We start from the raw sequence: 11,445 nt of genomic DNA on the forward strand, positions 1-11,445 counted from the left end.
CCTTTCCGCTGCTGCCCTTAAGGGTGAACCTGTTGTGCCCCTGTGGTGAGATGTTCTGCTCCTGGACTAGCTGGTTGGATCTATTCTCTACACTCTCCCCTGCAGGGATTGCAGCTGCAGGATTGCACCTCAGGCGTGTATGGAGGGGGCAAGGTGAAGTAGGAGGAAGAGGAAGCTCTCCGCACACTCACCGGACCTGGGCTACGACTGGGTCTGGGGGTCCCAGAACTCGGCAGAATATCCTACTCAGCAGGCAGGGTGGGGGAGGCACTGCGGAGTGGTGGGAGGCGGCCCAAGGGGCTGGGAGAGGGTCCGGCCCACTCTGTGCCTCGGCTGAGACTGGTCCCGCCGGTGCAAGGTAGCAGGAAGCTCTCCGCACACTCACCGGACCTGGGCTAGGACTCTGCTTGTTGTTTCTTGTTTTAGTTTGGATTGCTTTTTGTTTTGGTTAGGATTTAATTTTTTAGCTTTTTTTTTTTTTTCAGAACCAGGGATTGAACTCAATCCCTTGTGCTTGCCAGGCAAGTGCCTGTTCTACTGAGCCATCTCCCTGGCCCCTTTTTTAGCTTTTTGAGACAAAGTCACACTGTGTAGTTTAGACTGGTCTTCAACTCATTCTGTACCCCAGGCTGGTTCTAAATACACAGCGACCCTGCTTCCTCAGTCTCCAGACAGCTAGGATTTTAGGGCCATGACTAAAGCATGGCTGGCTTTGCCTGGTGTTTCAATGCTGGTTTTCTCCAAAGATTCTCTATGCTCTGACTGATTTTGGCTTCATATAAAAAGTGTTATCAAAAAGTACAGTTATGCTTGAAATGTATAAAGTTATTCCAGTTAAATTCTCTCAAATTACTGACAATCACTTCAAACACATTTATCCTTTCATTTGTGCCACTTTCTTAAGAAGTTCTGAGAGTTTTCGTCCATGATTGTGTCTAGTGCTGTAATGGCTGCTGTGATGTTCAGAGTCCATTCAAAACATTTACTTTGATGATCACTTTGACTTTGGAAATAGCCTTAACGTGTATGGTGTCGGATTCTCTGCAAAAGGTGGATGAGGACATACTGACCTATCGTTTTTACAAGCCTGCCCATCTGGTGGCTGGCACCCAAAAGCAGCATTCACTGTATATTTTTTGAATTACATTTCATAAAGACTTGTTTGGAAAAAGGACTTCCAAAACTGGAACATAACTTCCAAAATTCTTTCAGTAGCAAGCATGATGGATAAATGTGTTCCAAGGAAGAAAGAGTACTTTGAGGAGTATGGCATGGACTTTTACTGTAATAAATTTTTAAAAATTTATATATATTCTCCAGGATTTGATCACCCTTTATATACCCTTAGGCAGTGAAAAGACTCTGGATGATACTATAGCAATAGATACATCTTGTTAGCTATTTGTCCAAATCTATAAACTACATAATACCAAGAATGAATTCAAATGTAAACTATGGATTTTGTGCAATTATAATGTGGCAATATAGGTTTATCAATCATAATAAACATGCCCCTTGGTGGAGGATGTTGATGACAGAGGAGGTACAAAATACAATATATCATACATTATGCATATAATGGTGTGATATTGCCAAATATGTGATTCCATTGCCATGATCTTAATTACATAAGCACCCAAAGAAGATATGTTATCTTGAGAAAGACACACTTAACCCTCACACAGTGGACAGTGCTTTACCTTATTGTCATACAAGAGAGGTACTATGGATCATCTACACACACACACACACACACACACACACACACACACATACACACACACACACACATACACACACCTAAAATTGATTTTGATGTTGAGGATGATGGCGTTCTGGGTTGAGCATAGCAGGCTCCCTAACAGGTTCATAAAAACTGGAGAGCACAGTGAAGGGTCACTGGCTTGAGTTTCTCATAGTTGGGTGGTCAGACTGGAATGAGGACTGTTTTGCACAGGCTAGGACTTGTACGCTTTGAACTTTCTTCTGACACTGAAGTAGGAAGTGTCCAGAGATTTCTTATCAACATATCTAGATTTGGAGGAGGGGAATGTGGTGGGGTTTGAAAGCTATATCAGCATTAAGCCATAAAAAACAAAGTCAAATCTTTATTACAGACTCCTGCCATATCTTAAGCCCTAATTAATTTAGAGTTCACGGTTAAGATCCTCAAATCCTCTGCTTTAGTCAAAACACCTCTTCTAAACTATAAAATGGCTAAGCTGATCTTTCTACTTGAATGTCAGGTAGCACCCTGAAGCTCAGTGTAGTCAAAAAGGATTTCTTATTCTAATTTATGTTAATAACCTCTCAATCCAACTAGTTTTACAAATTAGAAACTTGTGAAATATCCTAAATATTTTTTCTCAACACCCCCATCATCTTTCTTTTTAGTTATACAAACTGACTGATTCTACCTTTGATGAATTAGCTGATCCATACCCCTTCTTCTAGATTATTATTGTGCTGCCTCAGTTAAGTCCTTACAGTTTCTTAACTGAATTATTGAAAAAACAAGCTTCTGATGTCCACAGTGTCACCCTTCCTGATAGTCAACCCTTCCCTACCACATTTACTATCTTAATTTCCAATGAAAATATAACCATGTCAGTCTATTTAAAACTTCTGTTCTTGAAAAAGTTGAAAATATCATAGAATGTCATGTAAATGTTTCTATGTTTAAGCCTCCATTTATTTCTTTAATCTTATTATCCCACTCTTTCTCCTGTGTTTAAGTTATATCAAAGTACTTTCAGTTCATCAAATGACCTGAAGCCACTTTTTGTCTTCACCCATTTTACAGTTGTTCTGTTTGCTCAGTAGACACTTCGTGCCTATCTTCCAGGTATCCCCATTTAGTGCTCTGTCCAATACAAGTAATCTCTCCTCTGTGAGGCTTTTCACATTTCCCCAGAACACATCACAATCATGACGCATTGTAAAGAATGAATATAGTAAGTATTCATTGTGAATTCTGTGGCTGATATTGTTAAATCCCTTACATATATTACTTTAGGCAACCTGTATAGTAGCTTTCAGAATTGAGTGAATAACCAACCTGTATAATAACCTTAAGAATTAAATATTGATATAGCTATTTTTAAAATGAGTATATCTATTAATAAAGTCTGTAGAGACTTGAAGATCATACTGCTAGCAAGCACTGGATCTCAAATTTGATTCCACATTTCTATTTCATCTAGATCAGTGATAGCAATAATTTCAGAGCTTTTAATGATTACAAACAGCTGGCTGCAGCATATATCCCATAGTTGCACCACCAGTGATCTAGACCAAAGTGTGTTATCACAATCTTACTTAGGTTTGCTTGCCCAAAGACTTACCTTTTGTCATACTCATTGTTTTCTTTCCTAAGCCAAACACAGAATAAATGCCTCACATATGTATATGTAGAAGAGAACAGGATTTCTTCATGTAGAAATGAGAAAATGCCAAAGAATAACATTCCATTCATTTTGCAAAATTAGAATCATACCATTACATGGTACTTGAAATCTGAGACAACCGCCTAGGAAAATACTGAAAAATGTTACTTTCTCCTTGTCTCTTAAAATATAACTGAAGGAAATGGCTGTTCCTTCTTGAAAACCATCAAGTGATTGAAATGAAAGCAATGTAAAAGATCTGTAACAGTCATATGTCATACTATCTATGTTCCTCACTCACATCTTGAATGGTTGATAAAGGGAAATGATGTTGGCTTTGGCCATCTGTTCCCTGCATAAAAAATAAGTACCATGGAAAGGACTGAGAATGCATTTTATGCAAGATGTGTCCCACAAAAAGCAGATGTAAAGACTGAAATTGCAATGCTCAAATTGAGGCGCTGAACAATAGCCTAAGATGGAGAAATTCTAACATCTGGCAAGTCAGGGAAAAGATAGGAAAATGAATCTCATTGTCTATCTAACTTTCAAAACTGGAGACATAAATGCCATACAACATAATTGCAGCTCCATTGGCATTCCAGGAGTGATTTTTTGGGCCATTTAAATCTATCCTCTGAGTTCCATTTTTTCCTATTGATCTCACTCATTCTTTACGATGTAGCTTAAATATGTCAAGCTTTGTGCAATACACCCTGGTCACCCAGTCAGCACTTGCTCAAAAATAACTCTATTTTTACCTCTATTTAGCTCTTTTTAGATCAATTCATGAGTAAGTTTTGAGATACTTTAAAACAGAAAACCATTTTTCTTGCCTTCTTTGATCATGACAACCACTTAATATAGGGCTGAGCTTACACTAGACTCTCAGTAAAGTCTTGTTGATCTGCAATAAATCTGTTGAGGTTAAAGGATGACTCAATGTAAATATCATTTTTACCCAAATGACTAATTTCTCTGAGCAGGCGTTTGAATTAGGATGTCTTAAATAGTCTCTTCTGAGCCTTATTTGTACGTGAAATTTTTTTTACTGAAAAATGTTTCCTGGCTTGTACATTTTGTTGGCAAAATTGACTTCTTCAGTGAGAAAGCTCAGATGTTACCTGTAATTTCAGCTGAAGCATGCTTTAATACCCCTTCCACTTTCTCAATAATCAATCTTTATTCTTGTTGTTGGATTCCCTCAAGACATCTTCAGCATGTACTGCTGCCACTAAAAGTACTTATGTTGCCGGGCTATATTTGGTATAGCTATTAAGGGTCTAGGCAAATAGGCCTCTGACAACAGAAACAGATTTAGAGAGAGAGCAACCAGGATGTATGTGGGAAATGGAAAAGAAGAGATTTGAGCAGATAAGTGAGTGATAAAGTGAAAACACAATTTCTCTTTATCTTAAAAGTTTTTGAATTTTATTAATTAATTGGCCTACCCACTTTAAATACAAATTTAAATATTTTAAAGGCAACTTTGCAAAATGGAACAAATAGAAGTACCATATTAATATTTTTGTCACATACCAGCATGCACAGAATGACTTTACTAGCATACTAGTTTTTTGTTCTGTGCTACTTTTTCAAATCCATTAGAATGATTTTGGCCCCAAGTAACAGAAAAGCCAACTGAAAATGACTTAAGCAATAGACCATTTCTTATTTAACTTGACAAAGTGTCCAGGGATGAGGCAGCTTCATTCAATTCTTCAGTGCTTTCAGCATGGACCCAGGTTCTTAATGATCTGTCTGGCAGCTCCCCTCAAGGTTATAAAATAGTTGCATTTGTTCCACCATCACCATTTGGAACACTGGAGTTCAAAGGCAAAACATAATTCTTATAAAGTTTTTGTTTTCCTCTTCCAACATTAAAAAATGTATCCCATTTACCTACAAATGACTCAAATTTGTAGGAAAATGGATACACCTTGAGATAGTAATATTAAGTGAAATAAGTTGGATACACAAGCTTAAATATCACATAGTTTTTCTTATATGAGAAACTTAAACTATAAATAAATAGTAAAATAAAACATAATAGGAAATAGGGAGATGGAACTTTTGCAAAAGGAAAGGGGACAAAGAGATGGAGGGAGGGGAAGGGGGAAAAAAGAATGAAACGTGTTATGCACATGGATCAACTCCCCATCAGGAAAGTAATCACCACATCCTGAAAACTGCTACTAAAAAGTAAAAATTGAAAAAAAGAAATGTGTCCCAGATATACCCTTACCTGCCCCCCAAACACACATACCTCAACATAAGATTTTCTTTTATATATCACTGACCAGTGTCTTGCTAGAATGGGTTTATGGTGGATTCACTATGTTTGCCTCTATCAACTCAGGTGTCATCCTTGAGACTAGGAATGAAGGCAGCCTTCCCAAAGCAACAAAGCATAGGCAGAAGAGCCACAAGGCCATTTGCTACATGAAAGGAAAAAGGAGGCAAGTTTCCTATAAACGTAACCCAAACTGGATGCTGCAATCATTTGAGTCCTTTGCTTATGCCATACAAACAAATGAAAATATTGTAGCATATAGCATGTATGTACACTTATGCTTGCACACATGCACGTGTGTGTGTGTGTGCATGCATGCGCGCACATACACACATTTCATTATAATTTAGGATAATTCTAAGCATGTATATAGAGGTTACTCGTTGCCAGAAAAGAGGAAAACTTTCTGAGAGGATAGAGATATAGTGGGTTAAGAAGGGATCACCAGAGACTAATTGGCCCCAGGAAGGGTAGACAGAGTAATTAATGAAGAAAGATAAGATTTTCAGGGAAATATATAATGAAAGCAGCGATGGAACAATGTATGATGTAATTAGCACTTTCATCATAACCACATAATGGAACAACAGCTCTCTCTGAACTCTAATCAAAGTGCTAAGCACAATTTCCAATTTTAACCATGTATAGTTTTTTTAAATGTAAAAGAAATATTTTTCATTCTAATAGTTCAAGGAAAATAAAGTATCCCATCCTCCACAGTACCTCCCTAAAAGGTTAGATATAGGAATGAATATGCAACCAAACAAAGTTGATTATCTTAGAATTTCATCTGGATGGCTTTTGATATAGCAAAAGTTTTTGTTCAGGTAGAATACAGTTCTATATGAAAAATGGAAGGTGATCCAACTGAACGTGAAGGTACTATTCATGAAAAGCTTTGCACATAAATTGTCTGCAATAGTCTACTCTTTTGCAGCACACTTATAATCTTGCTATTGTACACTCATTCCTTTTAACTTTCTGAAAGGGAAGTCGTGTAAAAAGCTTCCAGTGATCATCTCATATCTCTTTGCCTCGTCTCTCCATATAAAAATCCAGTGCTACTGGGGAGAAGTACATATTGGAACACAATTTCAGAAACTCTCAGAATGTTCACATGTGGAATGGCAATTTTTTAAAGCAAATATTACTCACCAACAGATTCAAGGGGAGGGATAAAAGCAGGAAACAGTAGTGATACTATATATTAGTTTCTATTGAACTAAAGGCTAACTATTATGGTGTTTCTTCCAATACCTGCTGATTCAAGGCACAAAAGGAGGAGCAAGAACAATTCTGCCAACAGAATTGTCTCATTGATTATGTCTTTTCACTGTTCAATTACCTAAAATATTGTGTTGCAGAATATGTGAGGGCAAAATTTTACTGTTTATATGACAGTACACAAAGACCTGGAAACATCTTTAGTCTTAAAATCAGGGAGGACTTTTTGTAAACATCATGATACTATGTTTTCAAATGAAGATGTACAAGTATTTTTAAAATAGGGAAATAATTTATTTATCTCTAAATTTAACAAGTTTCTATTTTTTATTTCTTAAAGAGAGCAAGGGCTGGCCAAATAGCTCAAGGGTCAGCCAAATAGCTCAACGGATTAAAGCACCTGACAACAGGTGCAGGAGCTGGGGGTTCGATCCTTGGGCCTGCCATGTTGGCCCTGCCCTGGGGGCACGCTGAGACAGCAATTGAGACTGGGTGTGGTGGCACGCGCCTGTAATCCCAGTCCTTAGGAGGCTGTGAACAGGCAGATCACTGCGAGTCAGATCTAGTAGTGAGACCTTGAACACCCTGTAGACCCTTCCCTGAAAATATGAAAAAAAAAAAAAAATAACAAAGAAAAGCAGAAAACAGAAAAAATTACAACTGATACAGAATTTCATTTAACAAAATAATATAAATCTCACAGTATTTGTTGTAATACATAGTATTGTCTTCCAACCAGTTATTCATATTATCAGATACATGCAAAATTGGAAGAAAGAAAGAAAGAAATGTATAAGAAATTAAGAAGAGAAAAAGTACAAACAATTGAGACAAGAAAATGAAACAAATTAAAGTACTGCTTCTTTCCATAGACCAGCAGAAATGCACAGTATGGTTGTCCAAACCATCTTGCTTACATACACAGATAAATCTCTTTCCCCCACTTCCTCTGCTATCCCTCTCCTTTGTGTGTGTGTGTGTTTAGGGAAGGGTCTACAGTATTCTCAGGGTCTCACTACTAGATCGGACTTAGTGATCCACCTGTTTACAGCCTCCCAAGAGCTGGGATTACAGGTGCATGTCACCATGCCCAGTCTCAATAGCCATCTCAGTGAGCCCTGGGGTCGAGACCAGCACAGCAGGCCCGGGGATTGAACCCGGCCCCTGTGCCTGCTTGCAGGTGCTTTAATCCACTAAGTTATTTGGCTGGCTCTCCTGTCCCTCTCCTAAACCCAGCAAATCGTTCTCTTTGAAAAAATTAATTCCCTCTTCTTAGTATCCACTGTACCCTTCAGATTCCACCTCTCTTCTTCAGGTTCTCACACTAAGGAGAGAACATGATGCCTGCACATGCAGATCTGATTTATTTCCCTTTAAAGTATGTGCCCTAGTTGCATCCATTTATCAACAACAAAAGCCCCTCAAATTTATCCTGTTTTATAGCTGTACAATACTCCAGTGTGTAAAAATAACACATCTTTCTTATCCGTTCTTCAGTTGATGGGCATCTGGGTTGTTTCCAGGATTTAGCTATGACAAATTTTGCTGCCATCAACATGAGTGCACATATGTCATTATGGTATGAGGTTTTCAGATCTTTTGGAAAAATACCCAGGAGGGGAATAGCTGGCTGAAATGGGACCTCCAATCCTAGCTTTTGAAGGAATCTCCACACTGATTTCCATAGTGGTTGTACCAGTCTGCACTCCTACCAACAGTGCAGAAGGGTCTCTTTTCCCCCACTGCCCCTCCAGCATTTGTTATTGGCTGACTTCTTGATGTTAGCCATTCTTTCTTGGCTGAGATGGAATCTCAGCATTGTTTTAATTTGTATTTCTTGAATGACCAAAGATGTTGAACAATTTTTCATATATTTACTTGTCATTTATTCTTTTTCCTCTGAGAAGTATATGTTCCTCTCAGATTTCCATTTCTGGATTGGGTCTTTGAATTTGGGGGTGCTTGATTTTTTAATTCTGTAAATGTTCTAGATAGAAGGAATTGGTCAGAGGGAAAACCCATGAACTGGGAAAATTTAACTAGTAAGTTTTAAATGTATCACTTGTTCAAATATAAACAAATCATTGGATTAAAATGTTTCATACAATCTCTGTGGTTGTATACCCCAAATTCTTATAACTTGGGAGAGTATCTTCAACTCAATGTGTAAATCATATGGCTTTAGTTCACATTTCATATTGTGGGCGATTTAACATTTTCCAATATCTCCATGAAGTCTCAGAATTACTCATCGTCCTCTGTTGTTCCAATATCTACATCCTCTGCATTCTCTATTCAATACTGTCCAATAGAAATATAATGAAAGTTGTGTGTATAATTTTAAATATCCTAGTAGCCACATAAAATGCATTAATCAAATGAAATTTATCTTAGTAGATCTTTTCAAACCTAATATGTACAAAATATTGTCATTTCTACCCGTGAAATGAGATCAGCCATGACCAAGTTCTGACCAGCCACACGTGGCTGGTATCTGCTGTTTTGGGCGGCATAGCTCCACAGCTTCACATCTTATTTCCAATGATAAGTTCTCTTACCTCTGCCAACCTTGCATGGAACACTGAACAAATTCTTGGTTTCCTATAATTATGGCTTTTGCTTTTACTACATTTTTTTATGTATTTAGTACAGGGTCTATACGGTCTCACTACACAGATTGGACTCGTAGTAATTCTCCTGTTTTCAGCCTCGCAAGCACTGGGATTATAGGTGCGTGCCACCACGCCCAGTCTCGACTGCTGTCTCAGCATGCCCTGCAGGTGGGGCCAGCACGGCATGCCAGGGACTGAACCCCAGCTGATGTGCTCTGCCTAAGCAGGTACTTTAGTCCACTGAGCTATCTGGCCAGCCCTGGTTTTAGTACACTTTGAAGATTGAGGGGACAATATTTACATTATTATTACACAACCAGCCTAATCATTAAAATTTGACTACTCGAAATTCTAGATCTTTTACTGATAAAAATCTTCTCTCTGAGCACTTTTCCACAAGGTACACCTCCTACCATGTTTCCAAATACAATATTAATAGTGAAGGATCATGCACATGAGATGAATGTGTTATAGAATGATTTTAGAGCAAAGAGGGAAACATTGAGATTCTACTATCCTGTGCATCTTGGGGTCAAAACTCAGAGGAAGCTTTTTCTGACTTCAATAAATAAATACAAATCCCTATAGAAACTTGACTGAACTTTTCTTAAGCTAGGCAATATATTTTGCCTGGAATAGCTACATATTTATTTAGACTTTAATCTCATTCCCTACAGAATTTGAGCTCTGCTTTGCTGTTAAACTGTAACTCTTCTGGGCTAAGGAGATAGCTCAGTAGAATAAACACTTTCCTGGCAAGCACAGGGTCCTGAGTTCAATCCCGGTACCTCAAAAAAGAAAACAAAAACAAAAACAAAAAACTGTGACTTCTATTACTTAGTTCTGTTTCCTTGCTTATCTGTGTAGCTCCTGACTATCTCTAATGTGTGCCACCACAATAGCTCTGTTCATTTATAGCCCAACTCTTCCATCTTAAGGTATACACACTTAAGATGTTGGATCCTTTAATCAAATCACTGTCACCACCTGATCTATATGATCTTATCTTGATGCCCATGTGCTTAACCAGTACATCTGCCTCATATCTACAAATTTCTGCTATGTCTGCCATTCCATCTATTTTCCAGGGCCCTCAGTGGGAATCAAATTAGCTAGTCTGCAGCCAACACATGTGACTTGGCACTTTATCTGAACTATAGCTAAGGGCCGGGAAGATAGCTCAGGAAAATAAACATTTGCCTGGAAAGCGCAAGGGCCTGAGTTCAACCCCCAGTTCTACCAAAACAAAACAAAACAAAAAAATTATTAGCTAAACTATAGCTGATACAGGCTTGAGAATAAACTCAGATTCGTAAATTGAAGGCCTCAAATAAAATGGAGACTAGACACTGGCTAAGGAAAAGCTAATTGTAAACAAAAGAAAGCATTTCAGATGGTTGCAAAAATTGGCTACGCTAAATGTGCCCTGTGCCTGCACCCTAGGTCCATGAGGTGTTTCTTTGGTGAAATTTTTCATTGTTTCCTTAGTCACAGAAACTGTAAAAAATAAAAGAACAGATACAATGTAGCCAGAGTCAGAGACTTTAAAGTATGTTTGTGGCAAGGGCCAGTCTTTGGTGATCTCAGTGAATTTGGAAAATTCAAGACCTACTGGCTTGCAAATGCCAGTATATAACCAAAACAATATAAATGTAACATATTTATAATCAAGCACAAATGTAAAATGTCAGTGAAAATGCATCTCTTGATGAAAATGAAACTTTTTTCATTTAATTTGGTGTTTAAGTGTAATTATCACTTATTTCATCAAACTTTTTTTTCATTTTATGTATATTAGCACTGAACAAGAAGGGAAGGCATTTAATTGTAGCAATGCCACTCAATTCTTTGAAAGCCTTCTGAATTATATGCCAAAAATGTGCTTTATCATGAAAAACTACTTTTAAGGATCTACCAACCAAAACTTGAT

The sequence above is a fragment of the Octodon degus genome, unplaced genomic scaffold, assembly GCF_000260255.1.
Source record: "Octodon degus isolate 3935 unplaced genomic scaffold, OctDeg1.0 scaffold00041, whole genome shotgun sequence".
Taxonomy (NCBI): Eukaryota; Metazoa; Chordata; class Mammalia; order Rodentia; family Octodontidae; genus Octodon; species Octodon degus.